General features: G+C 35.7%; 1 pseudogene; it reads right to left on the bottom strand.

The window, feature by feature from the left end:
- LOC114367905 overlaps positions 1–25,803 on the bottom strand; it is a 28,772-nt pseudogene that overhangs the window by 2,133 nt on the left and 836 nt on the right.

The raw sequence follows: 25,803 nt of genomic DNA, 5'->3' as shown, positions 1-25,803 counted from the left end.
AAGAGATATTGAGTGTTGAATGCTTGAATTTCAATTACAGACTTTTTTTAATGCAATAATTGGTAGGATAATATAGCAAGATGTATGTAATGTTCACCTCCAGTTCAAAGGATTTTTCATTTAACTGTGTCATCAGTTCGGTGAGACTCTGCAGCACAAAACAATCAGCATTAAATGGGAGAAGAACCAAGTGAAACAAAGGAACGATGACGTCTAATGAACATACTAGTGATACTCCTGATTCATCCAACTTATTCTTCACAATGAAAGAATCAGCAATTTTCCTTTCCAGCAAATCTATTTGCTCCTTCTTAGCCTTAATTTCATCTTTCAACCTTTCCATCTCCACCTTGGTATGAGTTAACCACAAAATATGCAAACTCTCAGATATACTGCCATGATAGTCAAAGTAATCATACTAATCACACAGACAAACATCTATTTTGAGATAGTAACCTACATGAATCTGATCCTTCTGAGGATTTCTTGGAGCTTCCTGAGACAATCTCTTCAAAGCACTTGAATGAAGAGCAACTTCTCCTGATAGAATCTCTTGTTGCTCCCTCAAAAGATCAATCTCATCAATTGATTTAACACTTACCTAGAAAATTAAGAAGAAAAAAATTGGCATATAGAAAGACAAAAATATAGATGTCCATAACATATACACTCGTCAACTCATCATCACATCTCAAGCAAGAACTCCATATACATATTTCAGCATTTAAGATTAAATAAAAAGATATAGGTTCCCACAAATAAAGTGAAACAAAGATCAACAGATAAAAAAATATTACAATACTAGAATTTGGCCACAAACCATATAGACAATGTTTGACAGTACTCATCACTCAGGAATAAAAAAATACTTTGCTTCAAAATTTTCTTTCCTCGTTATACAAGGACATTTTATGCACAAATTTTTACTCTTAAGTAAAAATTTGGATATTTAAAATATATGCATCGCTACCAGAACTGAGATTTGTTATGGTGACTTCGAAAAGCATAAAAATGACTTTTGACATAAATTGCTTAATTGGGTTTTGGCAAAATCACTAATATGAGATTTTTCAGATGCTAGATTTGTGTTAGTATTAATTAATTTTTTGCCAAAGCAGATTATAATGAAAAGCTCTAAGCAATTATTTTCCCAAAATAAACAAAATCATATATGCCATACAAAACGGCACTTTTCTCAAAAGCTGCAGTAAGAAAAAAAAAGCAGTCAATAACATACCAAAGGTGTCTCTTGTCCCAATAAACTATCCTCATAAATTTCTTTAACCTCTCTTGCCACTGATACAAGATCTGCTGATGGAGAGCTTTGTGCAGGTAGAGAATGGAAATGTCTGGACTCCGCGTTATTACCAGTTTCTGCTTGAGGAGTAGAAGGTGTGCTAACAGATTTTGCTCCACATGATTTTTCACTGGTGCCTGACAAGGCACTTAACCGAGTATCTCGTTTCTGATTAAAAAGAAATAATAGTGAAACACAAAAACTTGAAGAAACAGAACTTTAACATGAGAAGAATACCCCAATATAAAAAATCCATCATACCACTTGAGAAATATCAGATGTTCAAAGCACTTCAGATTGTAACAAAAGAAATGTTGAGTCAAATCATGAAAAGAAAAAAAATGCAAGTTGAACTCAGCTGACAAAAACATGCTACAAATAGGACTACTGGGATAGTATTTTGACTCACCATATGGTAGATTATTAATTTAGGTCCAGCTTAGATAAACTTCTCAACAAGCATTTATAGGAGACAAATAAGGAGGAAAAATTATCAATCCAGAAACCCGGCTACAATATCTTTCTAGCAATACTCATATATCAGACTCCAATATTAGTGAGTTAATTTTTCAGCCAAATTTTATGAAGCCCGCTTTATATTTTGTTATTTTTCTTTTAAGAGTGTTAATTTGTCACAACTGACAAGCTTAAAGATTACTAAGCTTTAGCTTGAGACGGAGTGTTAGAAAATTAACCAAATTTTTAGAAGAGATTCATAATAGATTAAGATTTTTTATATATTTTTTCTTTATTTAGTCTTTATATAACATATCTATATATTTAACTTTATACAGGAATCAATGGACATCTTACCCATATCTTCAACCAATTTAGTAACCCGTGTTTCTTTCTCTTTTTCTCTTCCTTAAAAGAATCATCAGCTGTTTCAGCATTTCCCTCTAAATTAACATGCAGATCAGTGTTTTCGTCATCTGAGATTAAATCCCTCCTTTTGTAGGGAAGGTATGCCAACTGTAAACAAAATTGATAATTAGAAAAATGCATATACAAGGAATGAATTAAGCAGAGCATTGTCATCTTGAGACATTAATATGTAAAACAGAAATTTAAATTTCTTGATATTAGAGAAGAAAAAAATTGATAGTAGAAAGAAAAATACCTCTTCTTCCCCAAAGGAATGTCTTCTACGAGGACCAGGACGGTTAGAAAATCTAGTTGTGTGTGGCGCTTTAGTGGAGACCAAAATTAATTTAGTCAACCGTTGAATTCTTCCTAATAAAGCAGCTTTAGCTTCTTCTTCTTCTTCCAATCTTGATTGCAACTTGACTTGACCATCTTCTAGCTTTAAATATCACACAAAACAATTGATAACCATTTAAATTCAGAATGTTGAATTTCTTCGGATAACAATGAACTCAATGTGCAGGAAATTTACTTCAAAACATAATTAATTACACTCATTTCCCACTCCACACATAATATAGTGTAGAGGCAAAACAATTGAAAAATAATTACCTATATTGCCTTTATACTCAATGCCTAGAAAAACATTTATAGAAAATTCAAATTTTGAAAACCATTTCTAAGCTGACAAAAGATACCCAAAAAAGAAGTCTGATATAAATCTTATAATATAACATTATCTACCTTTTGTTTTAGAAGCACAAAGTCAACTTCAACAGTTTCTTTTGACTGAACTGAGACAATACCCTGCCTCATTTGTTCCAATTCTTCCTTTAAGAACTGAATCTCATGTTGGTATTTCTTGATAAGTGACTTTTCATCAATAATCTGTAGGTTCAATTTAGCATGTAAACTAATTAATAAGTGAGCACAGATGCTACAAGATTACTTGATGAGATCTTTCCAATTAGAAGGATTTCATTAAAATGGAAAAATCAAATAAAAGCGATTTCTAACCATTTTAATATTTACAGGGTATAATTGCTCAAGAAACGCCAGAGGCAGGTTAACAAAGTTAAGTCAAGAACATGCTCTTCCTAGACTGCATGAAATGATTTGCATACTGAATTTATCGCATCTCATTCCAACTAGACACTCCATCCAACCACTAACAAAGAAAATCTTCAAAAATACCTTCCCATATAAATTCTTCACATTCAAATTACTTGCTACCAATTTAAAAAGCATTCCATGATGCAGCTAGACAGGTCTAGAAGGGATAAAGTTCTCTGGAGCCATGAGCACTGGACAGTAGGTAATACAGGTAATTTTCAATTATCCACTATTAGGGATGCCCTACAAGTAAAATTTCAATATGCTACATGACAGAAACTTGATGAAATTATTTTCCTTTTTCTCAAGAATAATATCATCTTAAGGTTGGCTTTAAATCAAAGATTGACCACCAAGAGGGGAGGTAACACAACAGGGTTACAAGTGGAGTGTGTTGCGTGTGTGTGAGTGTTTGCTTAGTAGGCTGATTGAATAAAGAGTATATGTTGTACTTTGCATTGTGTACAAGGGGAACATGCTAGTAATTCCTTAATTAGGAGCAGCAGTTGTATTTTGTACTCTGATCTGTGCAGGTTGTATAGAAATTAAATAAAAATCTAAAAAAAATAAAACTTCAACATACTGTGTTCTGGGCTGCTTGTATTTCAATGTGCTTTGCCCGGTGGGCAAACTTCAACGTATTGTGTGTCTCTTCAGCATTACTAGATGAAGGTGTTACTGTGCAAATGAGCTGTATTTTAAATGAAAACAAACTATCAGAATTTCCAAGTTATGTTTCAACTTTTTGCCACAAAGATCAGTATAATAAAATTAATTTTTAATAAAGAAATGAATGTAATCGCATTTCTGAAAATCTATACACAAGTAAGCCTTACAGATATACGTCCATGACCACTGAGAGAAGACTGAAGTAATCTAGTCAATTTGGAGTCCCTATAAGGTATGTGACTAGCTTTTCCTTCAGTCAATTTTGAAATAACCTGTGCAACAAAAATAATCACATTTCAAAAAGCTACAAAGAACTCCACACATTCAGGTAAACAATATGCATGTATATAACCATTGGATGACAAACATGTACGGAGTAAACTTATCTAAGAAAGAGAAGGTCCAAGCCCTAGAAGAATATAGAAAAAGGAAGAGTGTGAAGGTAACAAGATCAATGGTAAAAGAAAGAAAGGAGGATGTATGAACATGTCAGACTCAGAATTTGGAAAATAGAAACTTCATTCATTTGAATAACAGATCAACTGGAGAGCTATATACACAATAACCCAAAGCAAGAAAAGGAATAGAAGTAAATGTCAAATCCATTATTTGTGGCTAGTGATAATTGACTAAGGAATAAAATTAAACAGGTCTAATTCTAGGCCTAGGGATGGATACAGTCTTCATCTGTTATTATCAGAATCTGAGAGAAAGAGAAATTGAAAAACAGAGATAAATTCTGAATACAAAAATGTATTCATTAATTACACATTTGGTATGAGATAGCTCATAATTATATACATAATAGAAGACTCAGAGGAGTCTGGAGCAAGTTATTAGCTGTGCTGACAGAGCACAGTTATAACAGAAAGATAACTACCCTTACTAAGAGAGAAAGAGATAGACTGTTTCAGAGACTACAGTAATTATAATATAGGTTTTTACAAGGGTGGATGGAAAGGTATTGACGCAAAGAACAAGGCCTACATATGATTTTGATTGACATGGAAAAAGCATATGATCGGGTTCCAAGAGAAATGCTGTAGAAGACTTTGGAAAAAGAAAGCTGTTCGTGTATCTTATATCTAGATTAATACAAGATATATGTATCATGGGATAACTACTAATGTAGGAAATCCAAGAGGCAAGACTATAGATTTTCCTATAAGGATAGGATTACGTTAGGGCTCAGCCTTGAGTCCTTACTTGTTTAACCTAGTATTGGATACCAAGGGCACTCAAAAAGATTATCCTTAATTGCATGCTTTTTGCAAATGATATAGTTTTGAATTGAGGAATTCAGCAAAAGAGATAAATGCATCACAATTTTAGTCCAGTCCAGGCTAGTCCATCCAGTCTGATTGACAATGATAAATAAATAACTAGACAACCAAAAAGAAATAAATCCAACTAGTACAGAACATCATGCAAAGGTTGGTGAAAAGACACATATCACAAATAAAAAAATACTCTGATAGGAAGAGCTAACAAAGTTTAAGATCTCACAGTTCCAAGAGTTAGAAGACTCTTATTGATGTAAGATCCTTCTCTCCTTCTCATGCCAGTTGTTTCAGCCCTTGAGCTCTCAGAACCTGCCAGATCGATGAGGTTCTGCAAATATAAGTAAAATATTTTTTTTTTAAAAATGCAACAATAGAAAAATGTAAAGCATGAATAATAAAATCATTAGCAAAGTTAAATCTTGGAATAAATCACATGTGCAAAGAAAAGGAAGTGGAAAAAAATTCTAAAACACAATTCAATAATTACCAGTTGAGACAGTGTTATTGCTTCTCCTTCATTATTTTCACCACATGGACTACTCTCTATAGTCTATCACAAGATAGCCAAAAGTTAGGGAAAAAAATGCAATTACATCACATCATAAACAAATTACTCTTGGCACAAAAAACAAATCCTTCTAAGCATATGATATACACATCAATATAGTTAGGATGTGCTACATGCTTATCACATATAACTGCACATAAGTATGTGTCAAGATGTGAGCACAAACAGAATTTAGTATACACATCAATATAGTTAGGACATAATAAAAGAATATATAAAAAAAATATTACTGTTCCTTTAAGGCCTTGTAAACTCACCAGGGAAAATATTGTATGGCTCCTGCTGCTGAGTAGGTTGAAATTTGTGGACCCAACATGTCTATGCTCTGTTATCAAATTAAAATATAGACAATAGTGAAAGCAGTATATTAAATAACATAACTCAGCAGTGGGGCACCAAATAGTGCTGTATATAAATCAAATTCCCATGAACATCAAGAGGACAAGCTAAGCAGGTTTATTTAGGAGTTACTAACCATCCATCCATGAGCATGATAAATGCTGTGTGCAGATACTTCGTGAGAATATCATATTGAAAATTGTCCATCAATATACTTAGTATTTTAAAATGCATAATTAATTTCCCAAAGAAAACTTCCAAATAAAGTGATAGGAACTGAATATACTAAGGAATTAATAGGGAAAATTCCAGAGAACAGTGTTCTAGTTACAAAGGGAAAATGCAGAAGATAGAGAGCTAGGAAGTAAGAAATTATAGAAAAAAAAAAAACTTTTCTGCCCATTTGCAAGAGCCACTGAAAATTACCCAATTGGTTGCCTACCTCTCATTTTTTCCCTATTCACATAAATCCCGACTAATCCTGCCTAGGTTGGCTTTGCTATTCTTAGTCGGTCCCAAGCCCGGATAAAAGGAGAGGGTTGTGTTAGGCTTTCGACGGCCAACGTAAAACTTTGTCGAATCTCTATGACATGGATCAATTACGTAATAATGTGAATGCTAGGTCGTTGCCCGGAAGCAACGCGCTGTATGGCTCGAGTACAGTGTCAAAAGAGCAAGGGCCGCTGCATCGCCGCCCGGATGTAGTGAAAAGTAAGCAAGGGTTCCCACATTTTCGTGAACGAGTGTGGGTAAAGAAGCTAGTTCATGACAGGAGGATTCGCTTTGGCACATGGAATATAGGCACACTTACTGGAAAATCTATGGAAATAGTGGATGTTATGGTGAGGAGGAAGATCAATTTTATGTGCCTACAAGAAACTAAGTGGACAAGTGAAAAAGCGAAAGAATTAGACAGCTCGGAATTTAAGCTGTGGTATACGGGAAAAATCAGATTAAGAAATGGGGTAGGGATTATTGTGGACAAGGAGTGGAAGAAGGATGTCGTGGATGTAAGAAGAGTAGGAGATCGTATCATAGCCTTAAAAGTGGTAGTGGGACAGGACACCATTAATGGTATTAGTGGGTACGCACCTCAGGTTGGGTTAGCAGAACACTTTAAGGTAAAATTTTGGGAGGATCTAGAAGGGGTACTTCAGGATATACCCCAAGGAGAGAAAGTTTTCCTAGGAGGGGATCTCAATGGACATGTAGGTAGCGTGGCTAGAGGTTTTGAGGGGGTGCATGGGGGTTTCGGCCTAGGGGAGATGAATGGGGAGGGTAAATCCATCTTGGAGTTTTCGGAGGCTTTGGATCAATCTATAGCCAATACATGGTTTAAGAAAAGAGCGGAACATCTTATCACTTACAAAAGTGGAGGGACATGTTCTCAGATAGATTTCTTCCTTATCAGGAAGTCTGATAGGAAGTATTGCTTGAACTGTAAAGTTATCCCGGGAGAAAGCTTGACTACCCAACATAGAGTTTTGGTCATGGATGTAAGAATTAGAGAGAGGGCAAAGAGAAGAAGTCCTATGGTAGCACCAAGGATCAAATGGTGGCACTTGAAGGGTGAGAAACAAGGAATCTTCCAACAAAAGATATGGGAGGGATGGTGTGGACAATCACAAGGAAGTGCAAATGATATGTGGAACAAGATGTCCCAAGAGATTATTAAAGTGGCTAAAGAGACGTTGGGTGAATCTAGAGGTTTTGGACCTAGGGGTAAAGAATCGTGGTGGTGGAATGAAAGTGTTCAGAGCAAAGTTAGAGTAAAAAAAGAGTGTTTCAAGGAGTGGTCTAGGTGTAGAAATTCTGAAACTTGGGATAAGTATAAGATAGCTAGAAATGAAACCAAAAAGGCGGTGAGTGAGGCAAGAGCCCAAGCTTTTGACGGACTATACCAAGCTCTAGGAACCAGGGACGGAGAAAGATCTATATATAGGCTTGCTAAGGGTAGAGAGAGGAAGACTAGAGATTTGGATCAAGTAAAGTGTGTTAAGGATGAAGAAGGCAAAGTCTTAGTGCATGAAAAAGATATCAAGGAAAGGTAGAAGGCGTATTTCCACAACTTATTTAATGATGGATATGGATATGACTCTAGCAGTCTAGACACAAGAGAAGAGGACCGGAACTATAAGTACTATCGTCGGATTCAGAAACAGGAAGTAAAGGAAGCGTTGAAAAGAATGAGTAACGGTAAGGCGGTGGGGCCAGACAACATACCTATTGAAGTGTGGAAAACTCTTGGAGATAGAGGTCTTGAGTGGCTCACCAAACTCTTTAATGAAATTATGAGGTCAAAACGCATGCCGGAGGAATGGAGGAGAAGCACGTTGGTGCCAATCTATAAGAACAAGGGGGATATACAAAATTGTGCAAATTATAGGGGAATCAAGCTCATGAGTCATACCATGAAATTATGGGAAAGAGTGATCCAACGGAGATTAAGAAAGGAGACTCAAGTTACTGAGAATCAATTTGGTTTCATGCCGGGAAGGTCGACCATGGAAGCGATCTATTTATTACGGCGGGTGATGGAGCAATATCGCATGGACCAACAAGACCTGCACTTGATTTTTATTGACTTGGAGAAAGCGTATGATAGAGTGCCTAGAGAGATTTTGTGGAAAGCTCTAGAGAAGAAAGGGGTTAGGGTTGCATATATTCGAGCTATCCAAGATATGTATGATAGGGTATCGACTAGTGTTAGGACACAGGGTGGAGAGTCAGACGATTTTCCCATCACAATTGGTTTGCATCAAGGGTCAACCCTTAGCCCCTACCTTTTTACCTTAATTCTGGATGTCCTCACGGAACAAATCCAAGAGATAGTGCCGAGATGCATGCTTTTTGCAGATGACATAGTCCTCCTTTGAGAGTCGAGGGAGGAGTTGAATGAGAGGTTGGAAACTTGGAGACGAGCTCTAGAAACACATGGTTTTCGCCTAAGCAGAAGCAAATCGGAGTATATGGAATGTAAGTTCAACAAAAGAAGGAGGGTTTCTAACTCAAAGGTGAAAATAGGAGACCATATTATCCCTCAAGTCACACGGTTTAAATATCTTGGGTCTGTAATACAGGATGATGGAGAAATTGAAGGGGATGTGAATCATCGCATTCAAGCAGGATGGATGAAATGGAGAAAAGCATCGGGGGTGTTATGTGATGCAAAGGTACCGATCAAGCTAAAGGGAAAGTTTTATCGGACTGCGGTAAGACCGGCGATTTTGTACGGAACAGAATGTTAGACGGTCAAGAGCCAACATGAGAATAAAGTAGGTGTAGCGGAGATGAGGATGTTGCGATGGATGTGTGGTAAGACTCGACAGGATAAAATTAGAAACGAAGCTATTAGAGAGAGGGTTGGAGTAGCGCCTATTGTAGAGAAGATGGTGGAAAATAGACTTAGGTGGTTTGGGCATGTAGAGAGAAGACCGGTAGACTCTGTAGTGAGGAGAGTAGACCAGATGGAGAGAAGGCAAACAATTCGAGGCAGAGAAAGACCCAAAAAGACTATAAGAGAGGTTATCAAAAAGGATCTCGAACTTAATGATTTGGATAGAAGTATGATACTTGATAGAACATTATGGCGGAAGTTGATCCATGTAGCCGACCCCACCTAGTGGGATAAGGCGTTGTTGTTGTTGTTGTTGTTGTTGTCACATAAATCCCGACTCAACCTCTAACTTTATTTCCATGCTTCTCACACTTCTTGCCACATGAAAGTTCATTACAACCTAAGTCCTCTTTTGCACGTACCCATATAGGAGTGCATAGCCCAAAGCACTGAAGAGATGACTGGGATGTGTTCTCCCGCATGATCTTAACAGTGATACTCAATTAAAAAATTACATAAACTCCAATAACTATTTACTAAAGGCACAAGCAGAAAACAAAATAAGACACATTATGCAGTATGCAAACCAACAAACTAGAACAATTCAGAATTAGCTGGCATATTTACCTTCTCCAGCTGCTATAAGGGACAGTGCATGAGCAGGGGAGAGTACGACCTCTCCCTTTATTCCCTCAACAAATTTTCCCTACATATTAATCAACATGTTGAATAAAGAGGGGGAGATTTAGAGAAAGAGAGAACAAAATCTTTTTAGAGGGAATTTAAAGAATGGGAATGATTTTCTTAGAATATATGAAAATAACCAATAATATCTTGATTGCATCTTAAAATATATTAGATTATCTTTTAAAATTAGTTTCCCTATTTCCTCATTATCTCTTAGGATTGCTTACCAAATTTACATATCTCATGATTTGGTTCCAATATAGTTAGGATATCGTTAATATAAATAAGTGTTGGTGGAACATTTCCGTTGTTTCTGTGATTTGTGAAGGGAATCTCCATCATGTATCACTAGGTCTGACAGGCTTTTGTGGAGGGGGAGGGGGTGTTGGAAAATCCCACATAGCTTGTCTCAATTACTAGGGTGCAGTGTACACCTATTGTGCAACTTAATGTCAATTGGTTTTTAGATGGAATCTAACAAAGGGGAAATGTCAGAAATATAAACATAAAATCGTTTATGTATCCCCACTTAACAGCCTAAGATTTTGGGATAGATGGTTTATGACATGAAATCAAAGCCTCTATATCCAAGTGGTCTAGAGTTCAATCCTCGCCATCCCCATTCTTCTAATACAAAATTTTAATTTCAACACAAGGTGGGCCCTATGCATTGTCCATGCATCAACCCCAAAGGACTATTGCGTGAAGGGGTGTTAGAAATATTAATATAAAAATAAGACACAAGAATAAGTTAAAAACAATCCTTCTTGTCCCTTTCCTCTTGGTAATGGTGATGTTTGGAGATGCTTAATACAGTTTCAAGTCCAATGCCATCATGTAAGTTCATTGAAAGTCTTTAGTTACAAACAATCAAGAAAAGAATTCAGTGTTTTATCACTGAAGTTATAGAAAAAGAATCTGATGTGGCAACAAAGCAAACCATTGATATTTAATGCACGCTAGTTAATCCATGTGCCTAATGTCCATGATGCTATATAGCATTCATCTACATAAATTGATGTCAGTGTCTGATCCATATGAATTGATCCCAAATTCACTATGGTTAATATACTTCATAATCAAAATTTTGGACTAGAAGGAACTAACGACATGTCAAAGAGAGTAAAAAATAACCTAACCCAATCTTTAATCTCAATTTAGTTATCAAGATTTATAAAGACGGAATATATTAAAACTAGGTAAGAAACAAATATAATCAGCACCTGAGCATCCTCTCTGATTCTCAAGTTCTGTCCAGCTGGATTTAACAAGTCATTAACTACCTGAAATGAAAACAAAGCTTTAGGGGTGGCAGTACAAAGAACAAAGCAATATTTTTTAAATCTCATTTGATGCACAGTCCAGAGCAAAATAATTAAGTTTGTGGAAGACATCATCAACATGAATGTCACAAGCAAGAAGCTAGAGAGCAGGAAGCATCCTACCTCATTGTAGATCTCCACGTACGAAACTCGAAGAAGAAACTCTGTTCGGAGTCTGGCGTAAAGGAACATCCAATTTTATAATTTTTATGGTAAGAAATACAATAAAAAGAAGCAACAGAAAACTGGTATTGAGCATACCTCTTGGATAATGCTAAAAGCATCCTTCACAGCAAGAGGTATAATTCCCGGAGATCTTTGATCACCCTGCATATATGAGTTTTATAAGCACATAATGTTGTATTCAATACCCAAATTCATAGCTAAACTCAATGCTATACCTGTAACACCCTGTTTCTCGTAAAATAAATTAAAAGAATTTTATTTAAAAATAAATAGAGTTTTAGATAATAAAAAGGTGTTTTAATGGGTTATTTATTTATTTAATCAAAGAGTAAAAGAGTTTTTTTATAAAATAAAATAAATAGAATAAATAATAGGCTCAGGGTACTCTACCTATAAAAAGAGACATATTAGATTATTGTTTACATTTACGATAAGTTTTAACACTCTCTCTTCCTCCCAAATCCGTTTTCACTTCTTTCTCACCCAAAACTCTATCTTTTTTCAGCATATACTCAAATCTTTTCTAGTAAAACTATGATCCCGGACTCATTAACCGTTGGATCGTCCTGAAATTTGAACAGCACCTTTGAAACTCATTTTCGCACATTCTAACCGTTGTGATTTTCAAAATAATGTTTGTAGAGAGAGAAATGTCCCTCGCACAGAGACAGTGAAATTGAGGCTCCTTCTTCTCTCCAACACTTGGGAACCCTGGAAGAGTAACTAGAGGAAAATCTTGAGCAATTTTAAGGAACTGCTAAAGATGTCACTATCGTTGTTGGACTACTCACGTGAACCCGCTTAGAAGTAAGGAATGAGTTTATCGCAATTGGGGTTAGAATAAGCATGTGTAGGAATCCTTAGAGGATCAAATTAGGGTTTATTTTTGGATGTTTACTGTATTGTAATTCTGTTTTTACGATTCTAATCACGAGATTGTTATGTTTGACGGGTTAATTGATGCCCTGATGTAAATTGGTTGATAAAATTGAGTGTTGGTGTTTTCGTGTTTTTGAACCTATGATTTTCATATGATTATGTGAAATTGTTTGAGGAGTTTTACTATTTATGTTGTGAGAAGCATTTATGTATAATTTGTTGGTATTTTGGACAAAATTTAGTAGATTAACGTGAGAATTAGATGGTTGAAAACATTCTTTGCCATATTTTTATCTTATAAGCTTATTACGTGTTAATAATTATAACATATATATATATATATATGTGTGTGTGTGTGTATGAATTGTTAAAATAAATTAGGAATTAATAGTTCAAATAATAAAATTAAATCGAAGGAAATTAATATATTAAGATTCAACGATAAATACTTTTAATGTATTTTTATTTTAATTATTTATTAACTCTTTTTAATTGAAAATAATATAGTTCGATTTAATATATACATGTTTTATACCATGTAAATATTAATCCTATGTGATGTGTATATGATTCATAAAGTGTGATAACATGTTGCGCTAGGATTATAACACTGTGATTAAGATTGGGTGTATGTGATAAATTAAGTATGTGTTGAATTGTAAGATACATGTGTATTGAGATTTTGTACGCATTGAGTTGTGAGTTATGAACTGTACAATCACACAACTAAGACTCTTTAAGAGCAACGAGTTAATACGCGACGAATATTGTGATATGATCCACTGTAGGAATCCGACAAGTTAAATCACTTTGAGTCGCGACGAGTTAAAATGATTTTGAAAACAATTGAGTAGTTATGTGTATTGCATAGTTCAAACTCTAATGACATATATTATTTTAAATGTCTGTTTTAATGAGTTGATTAGTTATATGAACATAACATATTAATATTATCACCGTGTAATATGTATATGATGCATGAGGCGGGATAACGTGATGTCTTGAGATTATGAAAGTCTGATGAACAATGTGTAAGTAACAAATTAAGTATGTGTTAGATTGTGAGATCACACGTGTATTGAGGTTTGTGAGCTATGAATCGTATAATCATACGACTATAAGACCCTTTAAGAGTGACGAGTTAATGTGCAAAGAGTATTGTAATAGGATCCACTGTGGGAACCCGACGAGTTGAATCACTTTGAGGCGCGACAAGTTAAAATTATTTTGAGAACAATTGAGGAATTGTGTGTTTTGTATAGTTCATAGATAGAGTTTGCGTGTTAAAATGGACCTGAATCAAGAGGAAGAGACCCTAACGAACTCCTCGGAGTCTAGGTCTTGGGGGTAAATACACTTAGTTTGAGTGCTCCTTTAAGCATGTGCTCATCCCACATGATTAGAACATTCTCGCAAAACAGCATGATCTTAACTGGTCTCTCTATGATTTTACCTAATGAGGGTGACTTGACTTACTAGTGTGTGATCTATCTTGTCATGTACTCCTAGGCACCTGACAAGATTTTTCAGTGACATGGTACTACATTATATATAGAATTGAGTCTTAGTGTATTTATTGCATAATATCTATATAATGATCATTGTGACTTGTTGCGTGATGATAGGTAATGAATTATATGAGAGATGTTATGTTGTACTTGAGATGTGTTGTTATGAACACATGATTAATGTGAAGGTGTGAAATGTGATTTTGTGATTAAATCCTTGGGACAAGTGATGTAACGCAATGAATAGTAAAATTATGTGAATTGTGCTAAGTTGAATTTGTTATACTTATATTATATATGTGTGTTTTTGTTTATCTCTACCTATTTATGAGTGTGATAACTCACGCCCCATGTGTTGTTTGTGTTTGGATCATGTGATGATCTCGCACCTTGTATTTGTAAGAGCAAATGATTAGGTGGATTACTTTAAGAAACCTTGTGCCGGAGGATGCCGGGACATGGGTTTCTGTTTTAATTGCATGATATTCCTAACATGTTATTTTACTTTATTTTATTTGGTTGCTTAACTTGAATTCTTTTGTAAACTTGAACAGCCTTGTTTTGAGCTGAGTTTTATTTGATAACACTCAAGCGAATGTAGACTTTTTACCCACGTGGATTTACTTATAATTTTGTCAAATAAAATTAATTTAATTACATTCCGCATTTTATATGTTTTTCTCATTTATATGCATGTTGGGGTAGAAGGTGTCACAATAATCATATTAACAAAATAACTAATAAGATCAACTAAATTATTTATTCTTAATTCAAAAAATAATAATCATAAGGCTAAATTGCAATTTTGGTCCCCTTAATTTTCCAAATTCATGATTTTGGTCCCTCTAATTTTTAATTTTATAAATTAGCGATCTTGATTCATTTGTTAGATTATTAACTAATAATTATGATTAGTAGAGTTATTAAGTTAATTATTAATTAAGTTTTTTAATAATTAGTGATTTTTAATTCATTTATAATTAACTTTGATAAAAAAAATTATTTATAATTAACCTATTAACTCTACTAATCACAATTATTAGTGAATAATCTAACAAATGAACCAAAATCGCCAATTTGTAAAATTAGAGGATCAAATGTTACAATTAAAAGTCAGGGGACCAAAATTTCAATTTAGCCTAATTATAAAATATACCATGAAAGATTATTAAGATGTTAAGAATGATACAAAAACTTAACTGTTAAAACATTAGGGTTCTTATAATTTTAACTTTCAAGAGTATTGAGATATTACCAGTCTTGTTGTCATGGGAATATACTAGTGGCACTACACTAGAACCTGATGAAATTATTAGTATAAATAGCATTAATGAAGATGCCTGCCCGTGGAAGGTCACCACCAGCCAATTACCCTCGTAGTCGGCCAAATGATGTCTTTCATATAGTCATAGTGATATGGGATTTAGGTGGGAAAGAGAAAGAAAGAGGGGAAAAGGGAATATGGGATTTAAGAGAGGACTGAGAGACAAGAGAGGAGAGAAAAACATAGAGATCAGGAACTGACTAGTGCACTCCTAACATTCTTTTACTATTTATATTTACATAGCACATAGCATCCTCAATGATGCATTAATATTGATCATTTATTTAGTTTATTGTTCCTGATACATATAAAACCTCTTATGTGTGTTCACTTAACAACTTAAGCTTTTGAGACACTTGATTTGTGACATGGTATCAGAGCTTTTAGATCATGTTTTAGTGTATGGTACTTGTTGGTCCTATTCTTCAGCATTGGATAAGATGCTTGCATGCATTGTCCACACTTCAAGCCTAAAGGAACATGTTACATATAACATCCTTCGTGTTTTTTAACCCAATAGTTTAAGCTTTTGAAATAGAGCTTAAGCTTAATTACATCGACAAATCCAATTTATTAGAGCATTTAGAGGGAAAATACAGCTTAATTCCATCAATGTCCCATGTATTTTGTTAGGGTATCTAAGAATTATAAATCCAGTTGTGTAATCTCCTTTTCTGTTTAGTGTAGTGTAGAATTATATTATGTTTCAGTCTATTAGTATCTAACCTTTTCATTTTCATTATGTTGGAAGCATTTAAGGGGGAGGAAGCAAGCAAATCGGAATATTTTTGGTATTGGAACATCAGCATGTGTAAACAAGAAAATCAGCATGACTATGTTCGAATAAATTTTAGGAAAATCCAATTATGACTAGTGCGCATGAAAACACTAGATTTCCAGCATGTCCACACTCTAGCCAATGTAAAGGAATTTCAGATTTCACATAGAACACACATGACACATTGATGCTAGAAGTTCAGCGTGTGCACACCAGAACTAAGTCAGAAAGGTCATTCTCTGCCCTATGTGTGTGGCTACGCCATATTCATGCCAATAACCTATAAATAAATGTCAATGACATCAGTAACTGAATTTTGAGATCTTTAGATGCTTTTATGCAAGAATTACCAGGAGAACCCTAATTTCTTAAATCTCATGGCTCAACCTTTGTGGATGTAAGAGATCTGTGTCTCCAAATCATTATGGACTCAATCATTCATTTGTCTCCATTTAGTTTACCTCTTTTCACTATAATGTGCTTGATTTAGGTTAAGGAATGAGGATTCCCAATCTGAATTCTGTGGAAACTAATTCTTTAATCTCAAGTCTCAACTAAAGGTTTTTTGTTCAAATTGATTGCCTACTTCATTGCTTAATATATCTATGAATTAACAAATCCTTGGGTGAATTCAGAGTTGTTCTCTCAATTGGAAAATAAAAGAATGATTTAGATTTAAGTATAGCAACATTATTCTTAATTACCTAGTGATAAGAGTTAACTTTTATGTGATCTTGTGAATTTCTAAACCTAATGAATGTTTCAAATGAATTCAGCTAAGGAACTGGGGCTTATGATTAAGGGATAGGGTTAGGCCGTCAAGGAATTGGAACTTAATTAGAATTGCAAATTTGATAATCAAATTGAGCCCTAAAGCCTGACTTACAAGAGAATAAGTTGAGTATAGGAAGGATTGGGAGGAATCAATGACTAGCTACAATTGAATAGTAAATTTCCACTAGTTTTGCTGTACCTCCTCTAGCTGCATGAATATTTTCATTGTCTGAAGTTGATTTTAGTTTATAATTTATTTGATACTTCCACAGCACTCTTAGGATTTGTAGTTCAAATAAAAATTCAATTTGTGAAATGGATACTAAATTTACGATCCTCATGGATGGAAATAATAATTAGAACTTGATATACTTGCCAATGTTTCATCATCATCATGATAATTACAACATACATGAAATTATTGCTAATTAATTACTTTGTGAGTCAATAATTATGCAAAATTTGAATAATAATTGGCTAAAATATTACATAAATAGCTTTGATTTTTGTATTTTCTTGAGACCAGATTAGCTTTGAATATGCATGAAAGGAGAATAACAAGTAGAACAAAGGCAAGCAGGAAAGGGACAGATATTGGAACTTGAAATCTTTAGAAATTACAAAACCCCAAACCAGCAGTAAATTTTTAACAAGTTTAAATAATAATGACCCATTGATATGAACACTTTCGAGGATGCTATGTTATCAGGTAATATATATATATATATATATATATATATATATATATATATATATATATATATATATATATTTCATAATATAATAAGGCTAAAAGCTGCTGCTGCAGTTTAAACTAAATGAAATTGCAAGTCTATTTGGAAAGTACATCAAGGAACTTTGTTACATCTAAAAACCATGAAACTAGACAAAGAGAAATGGCCTCAAGAATGGCATGTATCAAAACCATCAACAATTTCTTTTTGTAATTTAGGTATGGTTTACTGATCACAAGCACCTTGCCATGGAAAGACCTTATAAAACTAAATGCATGGGTAAATTTATTATAAATTTCTTTTTCTTTGTAGAGACCCCAGGTATCCTCTACTAGAGACAATCCTGCTCAATCCAAATAGTGATCCTACCTGGCTCAAGTAGGATTTCCTCCGATGCAAGATACTTGTGGTCTTTTAAAAAAACATCAACAGCATGACAGGAAAAAAAAAACATTAATTGTCGTCTTACATGCATTGTATGAGTCTTCCCACTGCTTGTTACACCATATGCAAATATTATACCTGCAACAGAAACCAAAGATGGATCATTTGTAAGCTACTCAATATGCCAATATGCAATTGAAAAATCTAGTTCCTTGGAGACATAGGTCACTACACATGATGACTTTTAATTGAAATGACCAAATTCAAGATGAACGAGCAACAAATAAATAGGCTGTCATATAAAGGAAATTGCATGTGTATCATCCATAAGGGAAATGTTTCATGGTCCAAATCATCAAGTTACCTCTCTTTCTTCATTGATCATGTGAAGGTCCAAGCCAACTGGTTATTGTATGCAACGACTACATTATGTGAAACCAGTTGCTAAGATCTTGAATCTCAATCATGATCTGGCCTACCTCCCTAAGCAAGCATCTGAGCAGTTTGCAATCTTATTTTATCAACAATCATAAGGCAAGTGAACAGTGAAGCCAAAAATATATGGCTTCTACACATATTGATCAAAATTTTATGGATGGCTATCCTTAGTGAAGTTTTGTCAAAGGTCCATCAAGTGTCAATACCATTGATAACAACCTTGATTTTCTATGAGCATTAGAATCAAACAAAGAGCTGACTGGCTATATCAAACTAAACAAACCAAATTACAGACTCTAAATTAGTTTTTTTTTTTTTTATCAGCAAAGATAAGTATATATATAGATAATTGAGTACCAAAGGTACTAAAATACAATTGTTTTGTTGCCCAAGCTAGTGGTTCAAGATTAGACTAAATGGAGTCTAAGAAGGAACCACAGCCAAGCCTTACACCATATTAATGAAAAAGCTGCTAATCAAAAGTTCTATTCTGAACTATTACACTATCCCTTCTCTAAGATTACTAGACCATTGGTTAAAATGAGCAAAAAAATCCTTCTCCAAATGCCTCAGCCATGTCCACAACAAGAAAGTTGCTTCGTCAATCAATTTGTTGCTGTCAAATGTTTCATTGGAGAATACTAACTTATTCCGTTGCTGCCAAATGGTCCAAGTCACTGCCACCCACCAGCATTTCCACCTAGTGGCCCTTCTCCCATCATTCAATGTTGCTGCCAAATGGTCCAAGTCACTGCCACCCACCAGCATTTCCACCTAGTGGCCCTTCTCCCATCATTCAATATATCTGCATGATGTAGAAAATGCTGTCTTGGATCTTTTGGAAAAGCTGCAGACTTGTTCACCCAGGATAATGATTCCCACCAAATAGGGATGATTCTAAATTAGTTGATATACTATTCAGGTTTAGTGTTATTTTACAACATATATTCACAAACCCATCTGCATATTAAGGATAATTTGATAATAGAAGACTATATTTTACACGTGAACCTAGCCAAACAGATAGTAAGCAGTAAGTTCAATCTGTCAATTACCATTGACACCCTCCATAGTACCACTAATAATATGTTGAGCAGCAACATCATAGACCTGCCGAGTTGTAGTTGTGGGACCAAAGACACGGTCTACAAGTAACAAGAAGAAAATAATCACACAACATTGACAAATGAAATGAGGAGAGGGGGAGAAAGATTATTTCCTAAGAAATAAATGCGAGTGATAAACATTTTTATTTGTAATAAATGTATAATGTATAATGTATAATATCATGACATTTAGAATCTTCTCTCTAAGAGGACCGTGGTAGGTTTATTATATCATTAATCTTTAAATTATATTAACTTTTTGTTAGTTGAAATTAACAGAACCAAAAGTGGGTCAGTTAGAATAAAAGTAGAGAATCAGTTTCTCAATTCTATGACTACTTTGGTTGGGTCCCACTGCTAAGTCTGCAATTGGACTCGTTTACTTATTTAAGGATTCTAAGGGATAAAATCCTTAAGGGACATTATTTTTAGACCCCACAATCAAAACAAAAGGATCTCAAAGAGCAAAAAATTGGATTGGTGCCTTTGTGTTTCATTAGGAATTCAGACTAAGCTGATTCAGACTTGTTTGTGCAGCTCCCCTCCCTACTTCTAAAATCTTTTGATGATTCCAATAGGGATAACACGGGATTAAGATTAGCAATGAGTTTCTTTGGTTGGGTTCAGAAGATAAAGGAAGAGATCATCTGGCCAGCCAGAAAGTCTGTCGAAGGTCCAAAAAAGAATGGGAGATTTGGTCTTGGAAAGTTAGGGCATGTTTGGTTTTACTGTTTAAAAAAACATTTTCTTTTTCATTTTTTGTTTTCACTGATAATTAGAAAAATAATCCTGCCTAGGTTAGCTTTGCTATTCTTAGCCGGTCCCAAGCCCGGATAGAAGGAGAGGGTTGTGTTAGGCTTTCGACGGCCAACGTAAAACTTTGTCGAATCTCTATGACATGGATCAATTACGTAATAATGTGAATGCTAGGTCATTGCCCGGAAGCAACGCGCTGTATGGCTCGAGTACAGTGTCAAAAGAGCAAGGGCCGCTGCATCGCCGCCCGGATGTAGTGAAAAGTAAGCAAGGGTTCCTACATTTTCGTGAACGGGTGTGGTTAAAAAAGCTAGTTCATGACAGGAGGATTCGCTTTGGTACATGGAATATAGGCACACTTACTGGAAAATCTATGGAAATAGTGGATGTTATGGTGAGGAGGAAGATCAATTTTATGTGCCTACAAGAAACTAAGTGGACAGGTGAAAAACCGAAAGAATTAGACAACTCGGGATTTAAGCTGTGGTATACGGGAAAAATCAGATTAAGAAATGGGGTAGGGATTATTGTGGACAAGGAGTGGAAGAAGGATGTCGTGGATGTAAGAAGAGTAGGAGATCATATCATAGCCTTAAAAGTGGTAGTGGGACAGGACACCTTTAATGTTATTAGTGGGTACGCACCTCAGGTTGGGTTAGCATAACACTTTAAGGTAAAATTTTGGGAGGATCTAGAAGGGGTACTTCAGGATATACCCCTAGGAGAGAAAGTTTTCCTAGGAGGGGATCTCAATGGACATGTAGGTAGTGTGGCTAGAGGTTTTGAGGGGGTGCATGGGGGTTTTGGCCTAGGGGAGATGAATGGGGAGGGTAAATCCATCTTGGAGTTTTCGGAGGCTTTGGATCTTTCTATAGCCAATACATGGTTTAGGAAAAGAGCGGAACATCTTATCACTTACAAAAGTGGAGGGACATGTTCTCAGATAGATTTCTTCCTTATCAGGAAGTCTGATAGGAAGTATTGCTTGAACTGTAAAGTTATCCCGGGAGAGAGCTTGACTACCCAACATAGAGTTTTGGTCATGGATGTAAAAATTAGAGAAAGGGCAAAGAGAAGAAGTCCTATGGTAGCACCAAGGATCAAATGGTGGCACTTGAAGGGTGAGAAACAAGGAATCTTCCAACAAAAGATATGGGAGGGATGGTGTGGACAATCACAAGGAAGTGCAAATGATATGTGGAACAAGATGTCCCAAGAGATTATTAAAGTGGCTAAAGAGACGTTGGGTGAATCTAGAGGTTTTGGACCTAGGGGTAAAGAATCGTGGTGGTGGAATGAAAGTGTTCAGAGCAAAGTTAGAGTAAAAAAGGAGTGTTTCAAGGAGTGGTCTAGGTGTAAAAATTCTGAAACTTGGGATAAGTATAAGATAGCTAGAAATGAAACCAAAAAGGCAGTGAGTGAGGCAAGAGCCCAAGCTTTTGACGGACTATACCAAGCTCTAGGAACCAGGGACGGAGAAAGATCTATATATAGGCTTGCTAAGGGTAGAGAGAGGAAGACTAGAGATTTGGATCAAGTAAAGTGTGTTAAGGATGAAGAAGGCAAAGTCTTAGTGCATGAAAAAGATATCAAGGAAAGGTGGAAGGCGTATTTCCACAACTTATTTAATGATGGATATGGATATGACTCTAGCAGTCTAGACACAAGAGAAGAGGACCGGAACTATAAGTACTATCGTCGGATTTAGAAACAAGAAGTAAAGGAAGCGTTGAAAAGAATGAGTAACGGTAAGGCGGTGGAGCCAGACAACATACCTATTGAAGTGTGGAAAACTCTTGGAGATAGAGGTCTTGAGTGGCTCACCAAACTCTTTAATGAAATTATGAGGTCAAAACGCATGCCGGAGGAATGGAGGAGAAGCACGTTGGTGCCAATCTATAAGAACAAGGGGGATATACAAAATTGTGCAAATTATAGGGGAATCAAGCTCATGAGTCATACCATGAAATTATGGGAAAGAGTGATCCAACGGAGATTAAGAAAGGAGACTCAAGTTACTGAGAATCAATTTGGTTTCATGCCGGGAAGGTCGACCATGGAAGCGATCTATTTATTACGGCGGGTGATGGAGCAATATCGCATGGACCAACAAGACCTGCACTTGATTTTTATTGACTTGGAGAAAGCGTATGATAGAGTGCCTAGAGAGATTTTGTGGAAAGCTCTAGAGAAGAAAGGGGTTAGGGTTGCATATATTCGAGCTATCCAAGATATGTATGATAGGGTATCGACTAGTGTTAGGACACAGGGTGGAGAGTCAGACGATTTTCCCATCACAATTGGTTTGCATCAAGGGTCAACCCTTAGCCCCTACCTTTTTACCTTAATTCTGGATGTCCTCACGGAACAAATTCAAGAGATAGTGCCGAGATGCATGCTTTTTGCAGATGACATAGTCCTCCTTTGAGAGTCGAGGGAGGAGTTGAATGAGAGGTTGGAAACTTGGAGACGAGCTCTAGAAACACATGGTTTTCGCCTAAGCAGAAGCAAATCGGAGTATATGGAATGTAAGTTCAACAAAAGAAGGAGGGTTTCTAACTCAAAGGTGAAAATAGGAGACCATATTATCCCTCAAGTCACACGGTTTAAATATCTTGGATCTGTAATACAGGATGATGGAGAAATTGAAGGGGATGTGAATCATCGCATTCAAGCAGGATGGATGAAATGGAGAAAAACATCGGGAGTGTTATGTGATGCAAAGGTACCGATCAAGCTAAAGGGAAAGTTTTATCGGACTGCGGTAAGACCGGCGATTTTGTACGGTACAGAATGTTGGGCGGTCAAGAGCCAACATGAGAATAAAGTAGGTGTAGCGGAGATGAGGATGTTGCGATGGATGTGTGGTAAGACTCGACAGGATAAAATTAGAAACGAAGCTATTAGAGAGAGGGTTGGAGTAGCGCCTATTGTAGAGAAGATGGTGGAAAATAGACTTAGGTGGTTTGAGCATGTAGAGAGAAGACCGGTAGACTCTGTAGTGAGGAGAGTAGACCAGATGGAGAGAAGGCAAACAATTCGAGGCAGAGGAAGACCCAAAAAGACTATAAGAGAGGTTATCAAAAAGGATCTCGAACTTAATGATTTGGATAGAAGTATGGTACTTGATAGAACATTATGGCGAAAGTTGATCCATGTAGCCGACCCCACCTAGTGGGATAAGGCGTTGTTGTTGTTGTTGTTGTTGTTGTTGATAATTAGAAAAATGCTACTTTGTTTTCTCTTTCTTTCTTATTTTCCAAAATTAGTAAAAAAATAATGTTGAAAACGGTAGGCAACAGTGAAACCGCAATTGATTTTTGGAAGAACCGAGAGGTAGGGTATATTTCTTTCTGATGCTTTTCCTTGCCTCTTCAGTATTGCTTGGTTGCATCATCACCATATCATAGCAATTCAGAGTACTCAAGTCTCCATTTCTTGGAAGTGCATTTATCTAGGATACAGCAGGATGTTTTGGAATTGGAGTCCTTTTTTAGTTTACTTCTAGATCCTTCAACCAATATCACCCCATTCTCAAAACCTAGAAAAATATCTTTCGAGAAACCATTTGGAAATCCAAAACTCCTTCTTAGGTCAAGTCCTTTATTTGGCCAGTACTCAACAGGATAAATACTACAGGTATGCTGCAGACTCATATGTCAAACAAGGCCCTCTCACTTGGTATGTGTCTGATTTGTTGTTTTAATTCAAAAAAGGTGGAAAATATTTACTACATTGTCCAACAGCATGCTAAATTTGGAGCCTTGCTTTGGAGTATATGCTGATAATTGAGCATGTGATGTGTCCTCACTCCTAAAAACTTGATCATTTCCCAATCATTAATTTCAGAGGTTTCAGCAGTAGTAAGGACGGAAAAGTTATAAGGCAATGTCCTATGCTAACTTTATTTTGGTACCTTTAGTTCATAAGCAAAGCTCAGAATTTTAATGCTTAACCTTTCTTGGGTCTTCAGTACACAGATTCTTCAGAGGAGTCCCCATCATAGATTTCCAAAGGAATTAAAGAGTTATTTCGCATTATTAGTTGCTTTGTTTTTTGTTTAATGTCTAACTTACCTATTAACTTATGCCTTATAATGATTCCTATCCTCCCTCTCCTCTTATTCCTTCCTTTCTTCTAATAAAAGTTTATTCTTCTTATCCAAAAAAAGATACTAATACTTCTGGCTTTGGTTTCATCAATTAAATCAATATGATAACAATAATCTCGCCATTTATTTCATCTATCACCTTCACAAGCTTCTATTCTCAAAAGGGCAAAAATTTGGTATAGTTCTTTAGATACTGTTGGTGCTATTGTCCAATCATAATTAGAGTTTCACATAATCATCATCTATGTTCACATTTAACGCAAATTTTTTAATATTCAGATTAACAAGGTGAAACTCCAAATTCTGAAAGGATAATAGCACCAAAAACTCCTAAAGAACTAACTGCATGTATGGTTTGTCCTTTCTCAAAAATAATTCGAAGAGAAGTTCAATACCTAATGCTGTACAAGTGTACAATGCACATTCAAACTCCAAAGAACTATACTCGCAAATTCCTAACATATATATTTTAATTACACAGTCCATACCAATCAAACAAAAGTAAACGACAAAAACCCTATTCATAAACATCAAATTTGCATATACATACCATAAGCATACGCTAGGGACGAGTTATACTCGTTCCGCACCACGGTCTCTCAATCCGCATACCACGCTATCTCCTCTCCCTGACGAATTTCCCTGGGACTGCCAATTCCACACACAAACCTCAGTCAAATTAACAGCCATCAAACTCAAAACGACGACGTTCAGAGACGCGACACTTACTTCAGAGGCCGAAACCGCACCGTCACGGCCACATTTTCCTTCGCGTCCAACGGCACGCTCTCGGAAAACGAACACGGCGTCTTGCTCCGAGCGGAAGAAGACGCCGGCGAGCTCATACCGTCGACGGAAGTTTCTAGAAACAGCTTCGAAGACGACGTCGTTGAGGATGATGGAGAATTTGCAGCTTTGGAACCGCTCAACCCTAATCCTTTCGACTTCGCGCTTCGTTTCGATGCCATCGCCAAACCATCTAAGCCACAAACATTGAAAACAAAAACAAAAATAAAAAACACGTTAACTGAGCGAAAATGCTAAGTTCATGTGAATTTGTAGGGAAAACAGAAAACAAAGAAATGTTGAACAAAAAACGAGGTGAACTACTTTAATCTGTTCAGTTACAATAATCAAAAGAAGCGGAAATTTCGAAGAAAAAAATACGTTAACTGAGCGAAAACGCTAATTTCATGTTAATTTGTAGGGGGAAAACAGAAAGCGAAGAAATGTTGAAGAAAAGACGAGGTGAATTACTTTAATCTGTTCAGTTAGTATTAGCAGAAGAAGCGGAAATTTCGAAAAGAAAAACACGTTAACTGAGAGAAAAAACTAATTTCATGATA

This window comes from Glycine soja, chromosome 9 (genome assembly GCF_004193775.1).
Source record: "Glycine soja cultivar W05 chromosome 9, ASM419377v2, whole genome shotgun sequence".
Lineage (NCBI taxonomy): Eukaryota > Viridiplantae > Streptophyta > Magnoliopsida > Fabales > Fabaceae > Glycine > Glycine soja.
This window is presented reverse-complemented; position numbering and strand designations above follow the sequence as displayed.